Source organism: Glandiceps talaboti, chromosome 23 (genome assembly GCF_964340395.1).
Source record: "Glandiceps talaboti chromosome 23, keGlaTala1.1, whole genome shotgun sequence".
NCBI classification, from domain to species: domain Eukaryota; kingdom Metazoa; phylum Hemichordata; class Enteropneusta; family Spengelidae; genus Glandiceps; species Glandiceps talaboti.
The window spans coordinates 5360243-5385452 of record NC_135571.1 but is presented as its reverse complement, the minus strand read 5'-3'; the positions used below and the strand labels follow the sequence as shown (position 1 = coordinate 5385452).

Below are 25210 nucleotides of genomic sequence, written 5' to 3'. Positions count from 1 at the left end.
ATCTACTAGTATACAGATTGATACATTTGTAGCAGCAGGATTCGTATGATATTTTCCATAAGAAAACGGCAATCTGAGCAATAATACGTACCCCTGTGATTTGAACTGAACTGATAATTTTAAATGGTATTTGTTATCAATGACACCTATCGCTATCAGTGACACCTATTGTGTTGGACTCCATGGTAAATATTACAATGTTTACTAATGTGGTATTTAAACTTCTCTCTTTGATAGTAGTCATGATTTAACCCATTTATGTAGTACTTTGCCTTCCACAGAATGTTTGTATACTGTAATATCTTTTAAAATAGCTAGTATTTTATTAGCAGATTATCAAATTTGTTAAATAGTTTTATGAACTTTAGATTACTTCTCTAGTGCAATGTTTGTGAAAATAGCATAAAATTAATATATATAAAAAAATCTATATGTACAAAATTATTTTTTAAGTATCAAAGTGATTGCATTTGGGGTTTTACGGTAGTTGTCCTAAATACATTGTTATGTATACTAAATAAAGAACTAGCAATTAGACCATATTATCACCACCTGTCTTCCAGTATGCTTCGGTGTAATTGCTTATTCACTGAAAAGTAAGTGGAAATTAAATTTTTATTGTTATAATTTCTGCAAACTATGAATATGTTTTTGTTTAGCGTGTCAGTTTGTAATTATTGGCATAATTTTGTTGATTTCAATGTAAATTCAGGAATCCATGTCGATAAGATAGCAGGTCCTATTAGCCCACACTTGTGGCTTAGAATTGCTTGACTAGGGTATACGTAGTTTAGCTCTGTGGTGGAAATGATAGCCCATATGAAATTTATCTTCAGCAAACTATGAATGTTTTATTTAGGCTTTAGTCTGTAATTATTGTCATAATTTGCAATGCAGTTCACTAATATGTAGATAAGATTGCAGGTAGCCCACACTTGTGGCTTTAGATTAAGACTTGACTAGGGTATACGTACTAAACTCTATGGTGGAAATGACAGCCCATATCGTTATCACTTCTGTAAACTATGAATACATTTTTATTTAGACTGTCAGTTTGGAATTATTGGCATAATTTGTTGATATCAGTGTAGTTCACTTATCCATGTAGATAAGATTGCAGGTAGCCCACACTTGTGACTTTAGTTTAGATAAAGCTTGCTACATTTGTGTACTGTTTAGCTCTATGGTGAAAATGGCAGCCCATATGAATTTCAGCACTAAATTGGCTAGCTGACTTGACTACTGGCAAACAGCGTTGTCAGACCCATATAGCTGAATTTCTGTGCTCAGTAAAAGCACTGTGAAATTAAGATGAAGGTATTCTAAGCAATGGCGGAGTATTTACACAATTATAATGAAATGATGAAACATTCTGTAAAACTTTGCCTCTTTCCATCAACTGAAAAATTATAAGGTCTTGAATTAATCAAACCATTGTAAAATAAGTATATTCTCAGTAATGGTACTTTTAGACATTATTAATTTATAGTGATAGTACCAGATGATTAGAGTATCTTGATGACAAATGTGAGATGACTGCAGGACTGAAATGATGGAACTAAATGATTTGAGTATCTTGATGACAGACAAAAGTAGGACTGCAGGACTGAAATGACAGAACCAAATGATTCAAGACTTGGTGTATTGTTGACAGACACAAGTAATACTGTAGGACTGGAACGAGGGAACCAAATGATTCAAGTGTACATGACAAACAAGGACTATAGAACTTATTAAAGTAGAGTAGCTCTCAAGTAATTTCTCTCAATTGTCTTGGCATGTGAAGACATGATCAGTTCTTATTGTCAGTTTTATTGAGGCACAGTGGCTCCAATAATCTTTGTGTCTTTGCAGTTCCAAATTAGTCTTAGTCTAGTGGTGCAATAGATTCCTTCTTTGAATCGTTCAGATATCTCTTTACAGGTTTCAGTAGAGACCACATAGGTGTTCAGACTATATACAATACCATCATGTTGAGAATAATCTGTCAGGTTATCTGGTTCATTGAACGTAGATCCTCCCTGCATGTCACGACAGTTGACTGGTTCTTGTTGTTGATTTGATAGGTTATGATATTGTAATCCACAATTCTAAATGTAAGTGTGAGTGCAGTGTGAGTTGTAGACTAATAGCCCAAATCAATGACAAGCACACAATCTAGGCTAGGAGACAGTGGTATGAGTCTAGACACAAATTTGTCTTCATGTTAGGGAGTTTAGGTAAGTTACAGGTAAAAAGAGGTTATACTCCAGATCTACATTCTTACAAAGCTGATTAAAAGCTAATGGCCACATCAATGATCACATGTGTTGGCATGTGAAAAAAAGTTCATACAGAAAAATGACTTAACACTGAACCCATGAGGGATGGCCCTCACTGGACTTCTTGGAAGATAAGTGTTTAACTATCCAGTATAAATAAAGATTATTATTTATGACTGAAAAAATATACTAAAAAATATCACTGATATAGCTTTAATTGTAAGCTACTAGTGTAATTTCCATGTGTTGGCATGTGGCAAATGAATTAAACAAATCCTGTAACAGAAATATATATATGAAAAATATACACCAACAATACCAGTATGGATTTAACAAGCAAGTGTGCTCACATGCATGAATTAACAAGTTCTGTAAGTGTAATGAACATAAAGCAGAAAAAAAATTTCTAACAAAATACAACCGGTATGGCTTGAGTAGCAAACCATGAACTGGTGTACATGATCACATGGCATTAATTGGCGTATGAGAAATTAATTAACAAGTTCTGTAACAGACATACAGAAAATTTTTTTTTTTCTGAATACTAAAATGCAACTGGTATATATATAACTTTAGTAGCAAACCATGCACTGGTGTACGTGATCACATGGTGTTGGCATATGAGAAATGATGAATTATTAAAAACAACCTGTATACGTACTTAATTACACAATTTGATTTGAATAATTGCTACTATAAGGAGTCTAACATGAATCTAAAAATTACAAAGGAAACCAATTCATTTTTGGATTATTTTTAATCTTCCATTTTCAGCTCAAGATGATTAATACCATTTCAATATAAATGTCAGTTTGATGGTAATTGCGTATGTAGGTTTTTTGTGCTTTATTAGATTCCAGTTGCGCAGTGTAAGAGCTGTTTGGCAATTTGATGGCTTCTTTTGATACTAATTGAAGACTATCCAATTTCGTGTCTGATTCTGCCATTCAGGTATTGTGGGACTTCAGATATAGTTAATCTGATTAAAATCCGATGTAGGAATCGGCTCAAGTGATTTTAAGTCTATCTATTTCCTTCGTGTATTGTCGTTTGTTTTCAATCTGTTGTTCTGGGAAACTCAGCTGTTATCTATATATAGCTGCCTTCATTCATAGAACAATTACTGATTCTGATTTAAATTTGGAATTTAGTCTCAGTCAGACAAAACCCTTGAAGTAAGAATTCAATTGGTTTTTCAACTTTAGGGAAAGATTATAGAGAATCTCAGTCACAGGGATAAGTTTTATAGTTTCACATATATTTTAGAAATTTCTGAGTCTCAGATAAATTTTATAGTTTCACATATATTTTGGTGATTTGTGTTCAATTGTAATAAATCTGGGTATTTAACAGAGGGAGAAATCTGGAATGATTTATAGAATTACATTCCTTCCTTGTTTTTGCTTAGGAAAAATGAAAGAAAGAAATCTCTGAGTTTCAGAGAGAATGTTTCACATATATTTAAATGTTTTCTGCTCAGTATAGATCCTGGTGACAGAAAAATCTGGCTAGATTTAGGGCAGAACTTCACATTCTGTGTTTGCTTCAGAAAGCATTACCATAGCAACAGAAGAAGCCTACAGAATACTGAAATAGAAAAGATTTAGTATAGCATCATATTCCTCTGTTGCCTTTGAAACCATGGTAACAGCATTACCATAGCAACAGATGAAGCCTAGAGAATACTGGTTCTGTACGGTGTTCCATTAATTACAATGTTTATCACAATGTAAAACTTTAGTGGATAATTTAAGAAGTGGTGGCAGGTGTGAAAAGTAAAAACTCATTAGCTATAACATATATGGAAGGAATTTCTTTAGTTTTAAGTGTTTTTTTTGGCATAAATTGGTATCTGATACCAGTAGCTTAGAGCTATAATTCACAGCAGTTCAACAGGTATGGCAGTGCTTTACTTAGATGGAATAACAAGGATGCCAAGTCCTCTTGTAAAATCTTAGCTCTGTCATAATATGATTATTTAAATTCATCCTCTGCTAAATTAGTCTGTTAATAAGTGTTATTATTTACAACCTCAGCCCTGAGCATCAACACGACATGTACATGTACATTGTACCTACCGTATGCCAGTCAGCTCCCAAATAAAAATTTAGGCAATGCTGATCTTGGCAGAGAAGTGAAACTTTAAGTATGTAAGAAATGTGATGTACCCTGTGATAATTAATATAAGTTTGTAATAATTTTTATATCTGTGAATATAGTTCATATGTCAGCTTTAAGTCATAACTATACTTTCAATACTACTTTTGCTGACACTGAGAGTGAGCTCCCAGCCAAAATTTTAATCAATACTTCAGCTTATGAAGTCAATTCGGCTTTTGGCAGAAGAACAACCTCACTATGTCATATACCTAGTAATGATTATAAAGTTTAATTTCATGGTTTTTTTTACCTGTGAATTTAGTTCATGCCATGTCAAGGTAGTTCAGTCATATGATGTAACTATTCTTTCAACACTCACAATCAACTCCTAGGTAAAAGTTAAGTCAATAATTAGGTTATCAAATCATCCCTACATTGGCGGAGGATTAGAATCCCTGTGGGTATTGCATTCTGTCATTCATCTTTTTATCCTAAAGGCTGAGTGAGGAGATTACATGTATAGTATGAAGTGTATTGTATTATAAGGCTTACAATGTAATTGTAGTAATCTTCATACTACTTGATTCCAATGATCATATTTTTGCTGAGCGTATATCTTAGGGGCGACATCGAAATCAAAAGCATCGTAATTACGCGTCGTAACGAGTAAAGACGAGTAGCTACTAGTACTTACGATGTACTACGGTGAATATTGTCAATGCTGCAGTGTTGAGTAGAATATGTTATTATAATAGCGTAAAGTGTAATATATATGACAATGCTACAATGTAATGGAATGACTGCATTGTATCACAAATGTAAAGTTGTAATGACAAAAAATGGTACAATATAATGATCAGACGTATAATATATCACAAATGAAAGCTGTAACGTCAGCCTTGCTATATTGTAACAAGTGGATGTAACATATTACAAACTTAAGTCATCATAGCAGCACTGCTGTGCTTTTTCAAACCGTGCTCCGAAACTTTGGAATGGCGTACCACAAGAAATTCATCAGTCATCAATCTGGAAACTGATTATCAATCTGATTATCTTTCAATATCACCTCTTAGAAACTCAGAATAATAGTTCTTGTATAGCAATGTGCAAATATTAGTATATCTCTGTGGTATGTATAGAAAATAAAAGGTACATTATTTATATGAATGGTATTTGTTACCAAGGGAACTTAACTTATATATCTCATGAAAATAAACACATTGAAATTTTTCCCATGGAGTTATAAATACACTGTTTGATTCTGTGAAGTATGTAGTCCAGAAAAGTAAAGGCCCATGTGTCAATCCTAGGTTCTCACATTAGTGCTATATTTTCAGTGGAGCATTTGTGATTACTCTGATCTGGACCAACTTTTTCTATAACTCTGTCCAACAACTGTTTTTCACACCCAAAGTTTAATCCTAATCTCAAATTTACTTAATCAAAAAAAAAATTATGAAAGCAATTTCAGTTCCGGTTACTTTAATTAGAGATAATCAGATGGAACTTTTTCCTGGAAAGAAAATCTTTAAATGGCAGCAACTGTGGGGCTTTTATTTCCATAACAATATTAATTTAGACGTTAATGTTGTATGCATGTGATGGAAATTTTGTAGAGTCATAGGCCATTGTCTGGGTTCTAAAAACGTCTTTTCCACGTTTGTATTATATTAGCTGCACTATTCATCAGTAAGTGAACGCTAAAGTCAGCTGTATCTGTCATTTCAGTGGTGTTTGTTGGAATAACGTGATGTAATATACAGAGTATAATATATGTATAGAGAGGATAGAAAGCAGCTATATATAGAAAAATTCATTTATGATTTTCTTAAGACGTGTGTTTGCACTTTGTAGGGTAATTGTGTTAACATTGTAAAGATTGATTTCTGGAAAAGAAAAAGATTCTTAAATACAAAAAAAAAAAGATTGATTTCTGGATACTGTGGTATTAGTACTTGGTAAAATTTAGCAATTCCCAGTGCAGTTCACATTTACGAGATGAACTCCCAGTATAGTTTCCAGTGTGCATGTGTACAAGTTGACGTCACTGAATTCATGATCTTAAAGTGAAAATAGGTTTCTATACAGCTCAGTTTTAGTTTAGTAAAGTTGGTAGCAGTGTGCCCTCTAATGATAGCCAATTTTTGTTATGAGTTAAAATGACAAAAACTGGTGCGTCACTAGAAATTGTGTGTGTCAGTTGTGTGTCAAATTGACTTTAGAGAGCACACTGGTTGATACATATTAAGTTCACAGGCTTCCCTATCATATGGGGGGGGGGGGAGGGGGAGGTGGGGGGGGGGTATGGTGAAGGAGGGGAGGGGTATAGTGAAGGGGAAAGGTAAGTTTAGTGTGCACTATTAAAGTATACAAGATTCGTGACCATGTGTACCAATAGTGCTGCTGTTAAATTTGAAAGATTGTGTTTGCCCGCAAAGGTCTGTTTGACGTACTTTGTGAGCTCTAATTACCAATGTGTAGTTGATTCTCCAAATTGGGAATATGCTGTATAAAGTAAGCTTTCCTAATATCATTTGTAAAGATACACAATATGTGATGTCACATCTCTACACAATCACATAGAGGGGGTCATACATGTGTGTAAGCCTATTCAGGGGAGGATAATTAGATGTATGATGATGTATTGATAATGAGCGAATAACAATCAGAGACAAACAAAGGTTTCGTTGAGGGAGGTATGTATTCATTCACTGCATATACAGTTAGATCAAGGTTGCATGTACCATATGTAAGCTGTGTGCAAGTGTGAGATATGACACTGGTAATCAAGCCATTGGTTTACTATTAGATAAATGCAAACTAAATCAGTGTGGGAGACTATATACACAAGTGGGTAATAGCAGTTCCTTTGCTGTGTGACTGTAATCACTCTGTGATCAACATAGCATAAACATGGGAGTCCCAAAACATCACTGCAAGTTCATGTAACGCTATTAAATAAACAAGTTTTCAGAGATGCCTTCCTACAGAGACTTCAAATTATTAAAACCAACGTCATTACTGTCGTATCAACATGTTGCGACAATAGTTTTAATTTGTGTTTATCTTAGAAAACCGAAAAGCTCAACTACCAGGGTATGAATATGGTTTGAATTTGTCAGTTTCTAGTAATATCAAAAGTAATATAACTGTCTGATATAACTTTAATAAAAGGTACACACAGCTGAACAAGCTTTGATGTCATGAAGTATCATATAAAATGTGATTTAATTGATGTCTCGTTTTACCAGCTGTAAGCTCTCTTGTATTGAATGGGTATCTTGAAAGGTCTGTGTCAGATTAGAATTTAAAATTTTGGAAAGAAAAACTTGTCTGGTAGAGTTATAATAAATGTGTACTTAAGAAATGACTTTATCCTAATTCTGTAATGGTTCCACTGATATACTAGTATAATATTTATGCACGAATGTTGGCTCAAATATATGGCTTAATTTCTGAGATGCTGATTTTGGAACAGGGTGAAAATTTGGGTGAAAAACAGTTGTCTGCCTGAGGTATAGAAAACTTGAAATTTTAATAGAATTATAGTTATTGTATGCACTGTATTGTGGCACACCAGACTAAGCTTTGAGGAGGTCATACTAGATTGTATTGTATTGTTAGTATCCAATTACAGAATGAACAATATATAACATAACCTTGGCTATTGGGAGATCCTTTTGTAAAAATTTACTAATCAATAAGTTCATGAAATCAACCTTTGATTTTTTAGAAATTATGTGCGTCAGTGGTACGTCAAATTGGCTTAGAGGGCACACTGATCATCATGGTCATTTTGTCATTTACAATATTTAATTCCAGAAGAGTGACAACATGTCACTAAGCTGTCACTCCTCCAAAGAAAAAAGTCCATCGCTTAGTCTAAAAACTTTCACATACAAGATAGAAATGGTTATCATGTTATTAACAATATTTAATTCCACAAAAGAGAGTGAAATGTAACAGCTCTTGCTCCTCTGAAAAAAATTCCATCTCTTAGCCGAAAAACTTTCATGTAGAAGATAGAAATGGTTATAATGTTAGTAACAATATTTAATTCCACAGAAGTGGGTGAAATTTAATAAATTCTCTCTCCCCCAATGATAAATTCTTTTATTAAGCCAGATAAGTTTAACATATTACATAAAAATGGTTATGTCATTGACAATATTTAATTCCACAGAATTTAGTAAAATTTAATAGCGCTTATTCCTCCAGCACACCAAGAAATATTATATTGCCAAGCCGGATAATTTTCACATATTACATAAAAATGGTTATAATGTTAACAATATTTAATTCCAGAATAGTGAGTGAACTTCCTTAGCTTTCTAGTTCACCCAAAGAAAAATTTTATTATAAAAGGATAAATTTCATATCATATAGAAATGGTTGTCATTGGCAATGATTAATTCCAAAGTAGTGAGTAAAATTTAATAGCGCTTATTCCTCCAGCACACCAAGAAATATTATATTGCTAAGCTGGATAATTTTCACATATTACATAAAAATTGTTATAATGTTAACAATATTTAATTCCAGAATAGTGAGTGAACTTCCGTAACTTTCTAGTTCACCCAAAGAAAAATTTTATTATAAAAGGATAAATTTCATATAATATAGAAATGGTTATGTCATTGGCAATGATTAATTCCAAAGTAGTGAGTAAAATTTAATAGCTCTTGCACTAAATCAAATTCTTTTGCTAAAAAATAAAACCAGATAGCGTTCACATATTACATAAAAATAGTTATCATGACCATTTTCAATATTTTATTGTAAGTAGTGAGTGAACTCTACAGCTCATACTATTAATTCTGTCTTCAACTCAATATAACAACACATGCAAAGGAAATCATTTCATCAATTTTGGCAAATGGAATTTATAATTAGTTAGAAGTTGAATAATATTATTGTTAATCTCTACGTCTCTTACGCTGTAAAATCTCAGGTTCTTATATAAAATTTATTAATTATTAAATACATTCATCAATCTCAGTATAGGGATAGAAATATTTCCTTTTGTTTCTTGGTCTCAGTGTGTGCGTGTTAGCCTTAAATGTAGCCCAGGGATGTGCGTGTTAGCCTTAAACGTAGCCCAGCGACATGGCTGTCTGACTTGACAACCGCGTTCACTAGAATAGTCAAACCAGTATGGCATGCCAGATATCCAAGTCTCTGGGCAATTGTGTGTCAATGTTAGCCTTAAACGTAGCCCAGAGACGTGGCTGTCTGACTTAACAACCGTGTTCACTAGAATAGTCAAACCAGTATAGCATGCCAGATATCCACGTCTCCGGGGCAATTGTAAAGGAGCATAACCCATATCTGAATGTTTTCTTTCATTCATTTTGTTTCACATGAAGAATTACTTGAATTGGAACATTAAATCATCGCTGGTAAATTGGAAATCTGTAATCACATTTAGGGATGAGATCAATAGTTCAATGTAGGATAAAAAACTAAATTCTTTTACAGTTTTAGTTTGAGGCTTCAGACATTGTGCACCTTACATGACAAGTGTAACAAAGTCTGGCATTGAGACCAGGCTAAACTCAAAAGAAGTCTTGAGCAGTGTGCCCCTAATGATAGCCAAATTTTGTCGTTGTGAGTCAAAATGATAAACACTGGCATATTTTCTTCTCAGTCACCACAAAGTAAGAGATAGGGGACACTGAATTTTGGTGCGTCATTAGAAATTGTTTGCATCAGTGGGCATCAAATTGGCTTAGAGGGCACACATACTGGTCTTGAATAAACATCATAAAATTTATACATGCACAATAAATGTGATATAATTTGTACATTAATAATATACTATAACTCCACTGTGAAGTACTACAAGATAAAATATGACATATATGATATAGATTTTTCCCTCAATTAAACTCATCAATATGCATTGCAGATTATGATTTCGTCCTTCGATTCATTTTAATACTCTGATGAACAAAATGACAATAACTAGAGTACATGTAATTACAACAATTTTGAATTTGATAGGGTCTAGTGAATCACATAGTGTGCCAGGTTAATCAAAATTCACACACCAAACACATCTACATGTGTATAGGCTAAAGAATCTGGATATAGAATCAAGTAATGTCTTGTAACAAGACCTCATGTTGGATCTGCGTTCGGAAGGTTGCCGAACAAAACCCAAGGATGACAGTACCACTGGTGCACAACTTGGGCAAGCCCTCAACAGCGTCTTCAATTGGCATATTTGAGCTGTGGTTACTTTTAAAGTTAGCAGCCTTAGGAAGGGTCTAGCAGCTAGAGTCAACTTGTAATTTCAATTCATATTAATTTGAATAAGTCATCACAAATATTGACAAACAGATTTTGACAAAAAATTCTTTAAATTTTAATATCAAATTTTCTCTTCTTTTTTTTATTACAGAACCAGATTGTTGTTTCATGGAAATATTGAAATGTACATGTACAGCTTGGACTAGTGTTACGGAAAGTTGCAGTAGTGCAGTGTAGATGACAAACTAATGTTGTAAATCATAAGACTGTAAATATTCCATCAAACAGTATTTATTAAGAGTATTTATAATATCCTGGATATATATAATATTTGATAATTCTACGCATAAATTATTTGAAGATAGTTGTATATTGAATATGGAAAATACTAGTAGTGTAAGTTATTTGGGTAGACAGACTGGTAAGACATGGCAATCCGAGAAACGCAACCTTGCCAGTAAAGCAGTGGTTAGAGAGAGTAGAACTCTTTACCCTGATGTGTCTGTTGAGAAAGTGGCAGGAATTAAGTCGGCATCATCGAATGTATCTCCTAAAGACGATGGATTTACGTCAACGTCGAATATATCACAGATGCCGAAAGATGATGGATTTACATCAATGTCATCAAATGTATCGAAGATTAGAGAGAAGTTTGAGTCACCTGGACATGGAACACAAGTGTATAAAACGTCAGCACGTATAGAAATTACACCAGACAGATGTTCAGAGTCGTATTTTTCACCAGGTGTTGACAAATCTGGAATTCATGCGAACTCGTCCGATTTGTTGAACTTTTCTAACGAGGATATTCAGGATAAAAAATCTGATGTTTACAAGTTGTCCGATTCTTTCAGTATTATTAAAGCTGACTCAGGGAGAAAGTTTGCAGCTGAGAAGCCTTACAATACTCCAACAACTAATTATAATACTGCTAAATCATCACCTATGCGTTCAGCCTCACAGGATACTTTTCAGCCAATGAAAAGCACTCTTTTATATAAGCGTGAGGTACGACAACCAATCAAATCACACGTTTCATCCAACCCAGGTGCTACTTCATATCAACCAATCACATCAAGTAAATCTTTAGAGAGTCGACCAATGACGTCTGAAGTGGATTCTAGTGATTCATTGGGGAACTACAGTAAAGAATGTATCGAAAATGAAATCAGTAGATTCAGAGACTCTTTGAAGGAATACAAAAAAGGACTGAATTCAAGTGCCGAGTCAACAAAACCCTCAAAATATATCAAGAGACAGTTTTCCCGACGAAGTGATTTCGGTGCCTCTATCATCACCGGTGATTTTGATACTAAGAAACAAAACAAAGAAAACAACGTTTCAACTTCATCTGACACAAGTATTGGTGAAAACATAGATCAGCCAATCAGCAGTAAGGTCATGTACAACCGACCAATCATATCAACCGGTACATTTGTAAAGACTGTCAGCATTCATCCAGTCAGAAAGCTGAATGTAGAAACAGTTAAAAGTGACCGCAAAGAGAAAATGCCTCTGTCTGACACATTTATTATTCAAAAGCAGGAAGAAAGTGGTATAATAGAACAGGAAAAACCGCAAGAGTTAGACCTTGATCAGTCGACATCAGTTGAGGTACAGGAAGTATTCGTAGAGGTGGACCAGAAAGAAAGCTCATTCAACAGAAGTAGTACGGACTCTGATACGTTCAGTTTACCGAGACTTGAATCGTTGGAAATTCACGGCAAGTATCGACACCACAGCAGTGGATCGGAGTCATCTTCGTACTACGGCAATAATGTGAGTCGTCTCATCACGGAGGAAGATTTAGTGGATACTATCTTCTTTTCCTGTGATCCAGAAAGTACAGGACAGGTTTCGGTTTCTAATTTATTGGATTACATCAGGATGATTATGGTGCCTGCACAGTTAAATGAGGTATGTACAGTATGTTTTTAAACAATTTAATGATAGACACTTTTATGGGCCTCATTTATAGAAAGGGGATAAATTCAATAATGCTCTTATACAGTCACAAAATATATATACCAGTGTGGTGTTTGCTTAGGGTGCACTGGTACACAGTGTGCCCTCTAATGATAACCAAATTTTGTTGTTGTGAGTCAAAATGTTAAAAACTGGGATTTCTTGTGAGTCACCAAATGGTAAGAGATAGGAGAACACCAAAATTTTGGTACGGCACTAGAAATTGTGTGCGTCAGTGGAACGTCAGATGGGCTTAGATCGCATGCACACTGCTGATACAATTACTATTAGTATACCCACACCACACTTTGCTGAGAATAGTGGTTATTTCATTACAGTTTAGGTTTGACTTGCTCTGCATACAAAAATCACTTTATGTACATGAATGGAAAGATGTAATGAACTGCAAAAACCTGTTTTACTAGTTAAAGGTATATTATATTTTTAGTGCCAGCAGCAGATAATAAGTTAATTCAGTATACCATCAAAATGCCTCGTCAACTCAGTAGATTCGACTCGCTCTGCCTGTTAAAAAAACAAGTAATGCAGTCACTTTATGAACATGTATGAATTGTGCAATTGCCACTGTCACAAGTACAAATTGTAATACTAAAGGTAAATTAATCTTTTAATGCATGACTAAGAAAAGGTCCATTCATGACGATGAAAATGTTAGGGGAACTCAGCAGACTCCACTTACTTAGAAGTTAGATGCTTGTAGAAAAACACTGAATACAATCACTTAGTTAACCTGAATGGAAATGTGTGCAGTTGTCACTCTTATACATGTACACATTTTACTATTAGCGTAGGGTGTATTAAAACTTTTAGTATATGGCTGAGAACAGGTTTATTCATTACTATCAAAACTATATATGAACTCAGGAGGTTTAACTCACTCTATCTGTAAAAACATTGATGGGCACGTAGTGAATATGAATGAAAATGTATGTGGGAACTATAAATTCCTCTCTATACACACTTTACTACTAACATAGGGTGTATTAAATTTTAGTATATGGCTGAGAACAAGTTTCTTCATGACAATCAAAACTATGGATGAACTCACAAGATTTGACTCACTCTACCTGTAAAAACATTGATGGTCGCATAGTGAATGTGAATGAAAATGTGTGTAGGAACTATACACATTGTACCATTAACAATTAGGCTGTATTAAACATTTAGTGCATGGCTGAGAACAGGTTCTTTCATTACTATCAAGACACCTGCTTTCCTATAGGAGGAAGTGACCTCTGAATATTAATCATTTTAGATTGTATTGTACATGTTAAAATTATATATTAATGAGATGATATTACCCTATTAACATTGGTGTAGTATTTAAGTATTGCAAATAAGGAAATGCCGTGATAGTTATGACATTGTCATGCTCAATATAGATTACGGGTATCTACAAGATTACAAGTTCATTGCCAAGTATAAATCTACATCAGAAAATTTTCAGTCATCTATAAACTAAATCTTGAAATTTAGTTTATGAACGACAAAAACAGAAGAAAATTGTTTAAACCTGAAACCAAGTGAAATTTAATATTTACACAAAGTTGTCAATATAAACCATGGAATACAAAAAAAAGAGGAAAATTGTTCTATTGTAGTTGATGGGTTAAATGAACTTTCCAGTTCAGTTTTCGCTGTTCATATTTGTACATCCAACGATTCAAAGTTAAATCTCATATACTGTATATTTTTACCAACAGCTATATCATGTAAAGTTAACAATAATATTTAGAAAACTGTTCAGATTTGTATGTGTCATGCATGGTATCGAGCAATTCATTTGACTATTTTTAGCTGTTCAAGAACCCATTCAAAGTTACATCTTATATACAGTATATTTTTGCCTACAGCTTTATCACGTAAAGTTAACAATAATATTTAGAAAACTATTCAGATTTGTATGTATCATGGTACAGGAATTCATTTTAACTGTTCAAGAACCCATTCAGTTACAACTCATATACAGTATATTTTTGCCTACAGCTTTATCACGTAAAGTTAACAATAACATTTTGAAAACTATTCAGATTTGTATGTATCATGGTACAGCAATTCATTTGACTATTTTTAGCTGTTCAGGAACCCATTCAGTTACATCTCATATATGTATTCTACATCTGTGTGACTTGCCTTGTAAGAAAAACTCTCTCTCTCTGCCTACAGCTACATGTAAAACTAACAATACTGATTAGAATACCAAATTTGTGTGGTTAGCAATTCATTCTACATTTGTTCGTAGTCATATCCTGTAGGTGATATTATTAAATAATTTATTATTTCAATATCTTTTTAAAGTGATACTTCTAGCAGGCTGACCGATAATATTATGACATGATTTTACTACTTACTGCATGTAGTCTAATGAAAATTCCTACTCAGAGAGTCAAACAAATTCCTGGAAAACATATCCCAAATTTTTGCTGATGTATTGTCAGTATATTGTCAGGGATGTACTACAATGGGTTATTGTTATGTGTCTGAGAAGATACAATTGTACATATGCTAAAAGGAGTTTAACTTTCTATTGATGGGCAGCTTACAGTATCTGTTCAATAATCAGTTATATTCTTTCTCTTTATTAGCTGTATTGTGTTTTCAAATTCCCAAGTCAGCTCTGTAATATATATCCTGTATCTGATCTGGATCCAATCTGTATTAAACTTTAATTCGCATCGAATCCACTTTCCGTCTGCACTAAAAAATTGAAAGATGGATTCGATTTGAATTATGTTAGCGTACCTGTCCACACATATACCAGCTTTGATTCGGATTACTTATTATCAAACTAATTCACCCAAGTACGCACCTGTCCACACCAGGCCTAACTGATTGTGATCTAATTCAAATTACTTTGATCTGGATCGAAACAACCACCCAGAGTAGATCACCTTAGATCACAAGTATTTTCCAGCTGAATGAAGAAATTGGAGAATAACATAATTATACCTGGCTAGTAATATCAAAGAAAAATTGGGGAAAGTAATGGCAATTTTGAACGTTTTGACTCATATTTTGAACACAGCCGAACCAGTGACGTAGATACGCATTGTTGTGACATAGACGCCCGCTGTCGTGACGTAGAACGACCAGAAAATATATTCCACATTTTTTGTTCTCCATGGCTTGTGCATGGTATAATATATACTGTAGGGTGTCTGTCAATAGCCAGTTACTTCTTTTAGCATATTATTCATAAACATTACATATCTAAACATATATAATGTAATATAACCAATGAAACAAGAATCAATTCATACTTTATATCAAATTTCAAGGTACGGTTTTTAAGTTCGTGTTTGGAACAAAACAAAAGTTTAATTCAATACTATGGTTTACCAACTCAGATGAATTTTCATTTGAAAACTATTTAGAGATATCTCCTAGAGAAACATAATATCGTGATTTCAGGAAATTTGAAAAAAAGTGGTAGCATTGTCTGTGGTTTTAGTCAGACAAAATGCACCCACATTCATTGTACATTCGATTTGTGCTTGCACGAACTATCATAGACTGAAAGGGTATCACTCTAACAAGTACGAGACAGAGCATAGGCGTAACCAAGATAGAAGACAAAAATCAATACTATGGATCAAAATCAATGATTACCATGGCAACGTGAATGTATTTGATTTGAATCGTGGTTATTGTTGTACGTGATGTTTGTCTGTATTGACTTAACTGTATGACATACTTATTTCTATTCTGGTTCAAATTTTGATTGTTTTCAAAGAGATTAACATTTCAAGACAGGTGGCTTTCTTCCCATCATGTCTCAGTTTAGCCTCAGGAAGAAACCTGCCCATAAATACAAAGAGATACCCAGAATGATAATTCTGTTATGAAATTCTTGAAAATAGAACTTACATGTTCTTAAATGCAGACACCCAGCTTAAAAAAAAATTAGGGTTTGTGACAAAACTTGAAAATATATAAAATTCTTGAAAATGGTGCATTCGCTAATAAATGCAGACAACCAGAGTAATTTTGAGACAAATTCTTGAAAATTAGAATTTGCTCATAAATGCAGACACCCAGAATAATTTTGAGACAAATTCTTGAAAATGGTACTTTTGCTCGTAAACAAAAAATCAGACACCCAGCCTAAAAATTTGGAAAACATAGTATAAAAGACATTAAAATACTAACAGAAAGCCAGTACTGTATATCATAGTAGTCAATCTTTAATACACTTGTTAACATTTCAGAAGAAAATACAGAACCTGTTATCGTTGAAAGTGTGAAAAATGTCTAAATTTGGTTACAAGTACAAAAATCAAGTTCAGCAATTGTACTGACACCCTCTTCCCCTTCAACAAAGAAGTTTATTGAGTGTGTGTGATATCGTGTGATCGTCCCCAAGATTCTTTAAAAAATGAAGAGAATCAATTATGAAAGTCTAATGTATATATTAACTAATTGAAAATTCTGACCAGTCTTGTAAGTTCTGTTCAATTTCTACAAATATAGGCCAAACTGTGAACTTTCTCTAACGTGATGTTTGCCTACTATGTATATTACATTTAGTTTATTACCTGCATGTGCTTCCTAAAATATATATTTAGTAAATTCAAATATTGATCTTGGACTCAGAAAGCAATTTGTGGTAGATTTATAGAATATTATTTATCACTTTCATATTGTGTTAGATTCCAGTTAACCTTTTGTTGACCTTTGGAGTACATTTATGGTTAGTCTAGAGACACTATCCATCCATGGCTTTGAATCTGAAGATCTCTTTCACTTCTAGTGAAATGAATCTAATCCATCAAATATCTAGCTAGACCACATGCTTTAGATGTGAAGTACACTTTAATAGGGTTAGTCTAGAGACTGTTCGTCTGTGGCTTTGAATCTGAAGATCTCCTCCACCACTTCTATGAATCTAGTTTATCAAATTTCTAGCTAGACCACATACTTTAGATTACTTTTGTTGACCTGTCAAGTACACTTATGGGTTAGTCTAGAGACTATCCATCCTTGGCTTTGAATCTGAAGATCTCCTTGTGTAATTTTAATCGTGTGTACATAATACATATATATTTTGAGTCATATTGAGTACCTTGCTGTGAATTTCTGTATATATTATAAATTAAAATATTTGAGAGGACAGGCCCCAACTAGCTGTAAGCTATTTCCTGACTCGCCATTTACCCACTGTTGTATTTTATTTGAGGTAAAAATAAACTTATTATTAGAAGATTCAAATCTGTAATTTCTTCAAAATCCAAAAGGGGCAATACAAAACTAATAGGAAGCTATAGGCATTTACTTTATTCAGTAATCATAGAACATCACTGTGAACAAGTTGTATGGTTCACATAGTCATACTCATGTGACCTTCAACTTGTTCAACGTTTAACGAAGACATCCTGATATACCTGAGGCATTTCATACATGTTTTGTGTGCAGACCTTTGACATGAAAATGTAGCTAATTAAACAGCTGTTACTTTACCTTGAGAGTAATCAATATTTGGGTGTTGTAACCTTGTAGTGTATAATATCAGCTAGTTGTTGTAAAATTGATAACACATGGATGCAGTGAAGTGACGCAGGATACCTTCATTATGTTATATAGATAGTTAACATTTTCATATAAACCTTATTTTGTTATTTTTGTTAACTATTATTACTCTGGTTGACATATTAATTTGTTTTACCACCAAACACTTATTGTACACAGAAAATCCAATGAAGAAATGTAGTTTTCCTAGCAGATGCAATAAAGATTCTATTCTATTCTATTCTATTCTATTCTATTCTATTCTATTCTATTCTATTCTATTCTATTCTATTCTATTCTATTCTATTCTATTCTATTCTATTCTATTTAAAAGTGGAAATATATAATTTATTTGTTTAATTTTAATTAATTGATTTGAAATTTATCTATAGAAATATATTAAATATATTTGTGTGATTCCATTCTAAATGAATTTGGTTTGTAAATTGTACAAGAAAGTTTACAGGAAACAACAAATTTTGTTCCAATAAATTAGGCGGGAAAACTGTGTTGCCAAACATGTTAACAGGGATTAACCTATTGACTACAAAGTATTTGTCAAACATTTTGAAAATTTAATTTTCACTATAAATGCAATCCTAAAGACCAAAAATTTTGACATTATTTTACTTGCAAAATTCATATTTATGATTGCAGTCTAAAATATGATTAATATGTACCAAAAATTTACACAAAACAAGATTTTTTGTTCAAATATTTCTGACGGGAAAATAACTGAATTTAACATAAATTCAAATATGAGTATCATTAATGTTTTGTGGATTCCAGTTTTAAAGTAAAGTGGATGTGAATCAAAATGTTTCAGAAAGACAAGAATTTTTGTTCAAATAATTTTGGTGCTAAAATAACACAATTGTCATATCACTTCACGAATAAGTATTATATCTGTGAATTTAATCTAAAATATGAATTTGAACTGAAAATTTTAATAATTTTTAGAATAGATTCAATAGTGAATATTATTTCTTCACTTCCAATCTAAAATAAAGATGAAATTTCAAAAAAATTCAGAATTTTGTACTCATAATTTAGGCGGTAAGCTTTCTGTTTGCTGAAAACGTTAGTAAGAATTCAGTTGTAGTTGCAAAGATACACCTGTGTTCAAGATATTGTGTATTTGTCTGGACAATTGCCCATTCAGTGGAAGGGGATTAACATTTCTTAACTGTTGACAGTTGAAGCCACAATGACAGGAGATACTTGAAAACCCCAAACAGTTGCCATGGTAACCTGGTTACTTTAATCCTCATTCAGAGATTATAAATAACACACTCCTTGTAACAGATAACAGATTTCTAACTGTCACTGCTGTGGTTGCCGTATAGTGTTTTTTATGTAGTGTGAATTTTTCAAACATTATGTTGTAAGAACGCTGGTGAATATTTTGTAGGTTTATGCACTATATGACATTCAGATTCACGGTAGCAATAGAAAAGAAGTCATGTTTTTAATGAGGTTACATGTAAGAGAGCAATTTAGATATATACTACAATCAAAACATAAGGATATTATAACCGCTCTCTACATATACCTGGATGATACATGTAGTCAATAGACACACACTAGAACTACTGTATATTTTAATATTTATATTTCATAGATCATTATTAACTTTATTTTGTTTAAATACCAAATTAGAAATGTAAAATTTTCTAAACGGCTAAAATAAAGTGTTATCTTATCTTATCTTATCTTATCTTATCTTATCTCTGTATTGCCTCTATTCAGAGGGAGTTTAGATGTCTTGGGTGTAATTTAATTTATGCTGTATATGTAAAAGGTATAATTGCACTGAAGCAAACACTTACATTTGACTGAACTCAAACTTGGTACATGCATTCAGATATAACTTATAAACGATCTGCTGACATAAAATATTATTGGTATATTAAAAATGTTGAGGAAATCCCTCCTTTGCTATCAAGTGTTCTAACAATGCTAAAATATAGTATTTTAAATGTCGTACATTGAAGGCATATTTCAACATTAACATTATACTAGAATAGTTGAAATTGGGTTTAATAGAAGTATTTTCACTTGTGTAAAATTTGTACTAAAATGCTTATAAACTCAGTTTGTACCACTTTAAATAATGAAGTAAAAATTGTATTCAACAAACGTTCTTTAATTCTCCCAAATTGCAGTTAAGTCCGTTATTACAGTAATCCGTATTCAGATTACGTAAATTGAGACGATTTTGTACAAGCTTAAACACAAATCACGACTACTGGTATGTTCCACTTAACAATACACTTCATTGTAGTAGCCAGACACTTAAAAGCTATTGAAGACATAATACCATGTGACAACAAATACTTTAAATTTCCCTCCACTCAGATAAATACCTTTATTATTGTAATGATAGCATTGATATGCTAATTAGGATCATGTTACTCTAATATGGTGAAATATTCCTACTCACTTCTAGACCAATCAAATCGATCTCATTTACATATCAGTTGGAACTACTTTACAGCTTCAACTCAGAATCATGAATGAACCCAGACAGTACAATATGGTTGCTTTGGAACGATAAATTGGAAACAAATGCGACGTTAAATCTGTCTAAGGACCTTGAACAATATTCTCTCTATGAATGAACTGTTCAGTTTGTGAATATTTGGACCACCTAAAATATCTTAAAACTTGTGAACTTTTCAGTAGCGATTAATTCGAAATCTATTACCTATATTCATACAGCCAAACAGTCAACCACTTTTGAAACTTCGATATTTCATTTCTCATTTCAAAGACAAAAAGCGTATATTTTTTAATTTAACTTGAGACAGTGACCATGAATTTAACTCCGTAATATTGTTTTGTCTTTTATTTTCCCCGAGAAGTTTACTGATTCATTCTCACAAAATGATCAAATATAGAAAATTGTCAATTGGAAAAATATACAGTTTGAAATTGTCAATAAGGACAAATAACTATTTTTTTCTATGGTTATCAGTTGGAAACACAATTTGGTTTATTTGCAAGCAGCCAAAGTTCACTTAGTGGTGAAAGAGTCTGTCATTAATCATATAAACTTCTACTAGAAACAAAGATTTGTTTAAACGTCCCTAGTTACCGGCTGTGTTTTCGTAACTAGGGACTGTGAGGTGTGTGTGTGAATCAAGCTGTTGCCATACTCAAAACTTTGACATCAAAGAGATCATTGTATTAAGTTTGATGATACTGTCAATTATGTGAATAAATTTCATACAATAACTTGAACTGGCATCACAGAGCGATTACAAACTCTGGCTTTGTTCACTTGCTGCCACTAGAGGGCGTAATAGCAGTTGGAAACTGAACACTCTGGTATTGCTGTACTTGACATGGTTGTGTTGGCTACTTCAGTAAACCTGGAAATTTTCACATAAGACTTATTTTCGCTAGATTCACTGAACACCGAAAATCTAAAAAAATAAGTAGTGACTAAAATGCGTTCTTGTCCCTAGCCACAATATGCCAGTCTGGTAATTAGTAAAATTACAGTTGTAGAACGAGCTGAAGACTGCAAAAAAAAAAAAAAAAAAAAAATGCAACATCTTTATAGTGGCAAAACTATCCATGTTTACATTATATAGATTCCAGGTAATTGGTATCATCTTCCATCTACTCTCAAGCTGGTTTCTTCCTTGATGAGTCACTTCTTGTACTCCCTTCTCAAACCATCGCTACTTCCAGGCCAAGATCTTAACCCCTTTCCAGTCAGCGCAATGTGATTAGCCTGTTCCGGTACATTGTTACAGGGCGCCCTCACACATTGGAGTGACACAACATATCTTACAGTCTCTAGTGTGATTAATTTATGATATATGTTTAACAACAGTGGAATTTATTATACATCTAGAATGGTGATTAATGATATATTTTTTTTTCATTTCTTTATCTTACAGTCTGGTGACATAGAAGAGTTAGGTCAAATATTGGACCCCGATGGTCAAGATGTTAATATCAGTTTACAAACCTATCATAGTGGAGTTACAAGATGGATTGATCTATTGCAGAAACGAAGGTAATAATCTTTAATTTTATTTTCTCGATATGGGATGTGCGGACCGAGGTTGTACGGTAGAAGCTTGGCCAGATGTTAGGAGGTTGTATGGTGGAAGGGCCAGACTTTACGAGGGTCCTTAAGCTACGTAATACTGTGGTCCGTAAAACCATATCCAGACCATCAAGGTTTTGTTATATACCCTTGTAGTGACAAGGAAGCATCATTTGAATCACAAAGCCACATAAATCGATGACGAAACATTACTTTTATCCTAAAAAATGTAAAGATGTTGAGAAATTAGTACAAAATGTATTTATTTGGGCTTTTAAATTTCAAATAACTGTACTATGGTTTTTCTACTTGAAAAAATAAGTGAAACAACATAGACCAAGTCAGTGTTTTTATTCATTGATTGCAAAAACTAAAGAATTGCAAGTTTAAAAAGGCTTCTGTTATTCTGAAAATAAAGAAGGTAAACACAATATATACATAATATTATTATTTTATATACATTTCAAGTGATTTATGACATAGTTCTAGTTTTCAGGATGTATGGTACGTTTGAATAAATTTGACTTAATTCTGACTTCTGTAGACATCCAGCTGATGAAAGTAATGAGTTCATGGAGGAGTTGTCAAGAGATACACCCATAGAATCAACACCTAAGAAGGTAGTAGGAGATGTTAAGACTGGTCCAGCTAGTGGTGGGCTAAAATCAAACCAATTAGGTAAGTTACTATTGATATAATGTGTTGGTTTAACGACGTGCTGATATAGATCCGAGCCAGGGGTAATATTTGTAAAGCACTTTGAGCACAGAGTGGGAAAGCACTATGTAAAATTAACAATACTATTATTATTACTGTGACACATCTACAGTGGTGAATGTTCTCTGCTGATCTGTTCTGTAATATGGAAGTATTGATATTTGTTGATGTGTAAGTTGTAAAACTATTTAGATTGATTTGGTAAAGAAACAAAGCATCAGGCTCAAGTATAGGTGAATAAAATAGACTTTATTCTATGTTAATTAGGTGAATGAAAGAAATATTTATATTTGGTATATTGCAGGTATTCATGATTTATCATTGGCAAGTTATGGTAGCTTTGAAAGAGACGAAGACCCCTCAAAGACTGACAAGTAAGTGACTGGAGAGGAGGGAGGGAGGGGGATGGAGGGAGGGAGAGTGTAAGACAGTGGGAAGGAAAGGGGTGATATACTATGGGAAGAAACGAGTTACAAGATGATTTGTTGTGATTATGCTTTATAATAGCTGCTAAAAGAGAATTGAAAATTGATGATTATATCAGGTTGTTGATTGATTGATTGATTGATTGATTGATTGATTGTTTGATTGATTGATTGATTGATTGATTGATTGATTGATTGATTGATTGATTGATTGATTGATTGATTGATTGATTGATTGATAGATTTGGCCTGCTTACAGAGTGTTTGCTACTCTTGATTTTTCAGTGATTTAGTTGAGCTACAGAATCAGATAGAGGATTTACAATACCAAGTAAGAAAGTTAACAGAACAGAATCTAAAACTACATGCACAGATGGAAACTACAGAAGATACAAATGGAGTGTTGGTACAAGAAGTAGAAGAACTCAAAGATAAACTAAAGAGGTAATGATTTGTGTATAGTAGTGGTGTATTTTTAAAGCTGCAGTCAAGCCAGCGAACAAACAAACAGGTGTACACCCCCCAAAAAAACAACAACAAACAAACAAACAAACAAACAAACAAAAACAAACAAACAGCACCCCTCCCAAAAAAACCAAAAAAAAAAAAACCAAACAAACAAAAAAAACAAACAACCCCCCCCCCCAAAAAAAAAAACAAAAAACAAAAAAAAAAAAACAAAAAAAAACCAAAAAAACCCAAAACAACAACAACAAACAAACAAACAAACAAACCCAGTTGAACAAAGCCTGTCAATCTACTAAATCAGGGAAAACATAGTTTACACTCACAGGTACTGTAATTAGAATTCTTTGGCATATAAAAAGAACTATTGTATATTATACCATGCACTAGTCAGGTTCAACAAAAAATATGGAATATATACTCTGGTCATTCTACGTCACAACAATATGCATGTATGTCACAACAATGCGTGTCTATGTTACTGGTTCTGCTGTGTTCAAACTGGGTCAAAAAGCTCAAAATTGCCTTTACTTTCCCTAATTTTTTTTATATTACTGGCAATGGTATAATTATATTATTTCCCTTTCATTCAGTCGGTAAATACTCATGACCTAAGGGTTGTCACTACTCATCTTGCGATTTGTAGTGACAAGGACCCTGTAGGTCACTCATATTTTCCTTGGCTGAAAATATTGGGGAATGATAGCTAATTTTTTTGTCATGTTTGTTTTTTAGTTCTCAGCAAGCCATTCAACGTGGTCATTCAATCCGAGAAGAGAATGAAGAACTGAGGGGAGTGATTGGAATTATAGAAGAAAATAATAGAGATCTCAGGATTAGATGTACTCAGATGGTACGTACAATATCTCAAATACTTAACAGAAATGTGTGATGTATTAAAAAGACCATTTCTTACAGCTGTTATAGTGTTATGATTATATTGTTCACTGATATGATTTCTGGAGTTATTAAACTTGAAGGCATTTTGTAGCATATGTACTTTTGCCAACACTGAGGGCACCCTGAAGGGTTTGAGCTCAATGACTGATGCCATATCTTCATTGCATCTTCACTAAAATCCAAATCCAGTATCAAATCGCCAGTAAAATATGACCAATTCTGTCTATCTTTCAACATACTTTCATCGAAATCTGTCTATAATTTTTTTTTACATATTCAGATAACGAATAAATAGACAAACTGGAAATTTTGCCCAACCTCGTTGTTAGAGGTGATTTAAGTAAAACCTTTTAGGATTAAAATTATTAAGGATGACATTATTCTTTATATAAATTGAACAATAACAAAGTTATTTTTACATACACAGGAAAAAGAAAAGAGTGTAGTTGATGTGAAGATATCAAACTTAGAAGATGAGGTATGTAGAGCAGTGTGCCCTCGTAGCCTATCTGATGTGCCACGGATGCACACAC

At 33.1% G+C, this 25210-nt stretch overlaps 1 protein-coding gene across 1 annotated transcript in view; it reads right to left on the bottom strand.

The window, feature by feature from the left end:
- Positions 1-25210, bottom strand: part of LOC144452852 (large ribosomal subunit protein uL1-like) — a 418633-nt gene that overhangs the window by 89021 nt on the left and 304402 nt on the right. The gene's annotated exons all lie outside the window — the stretch shown is intronic.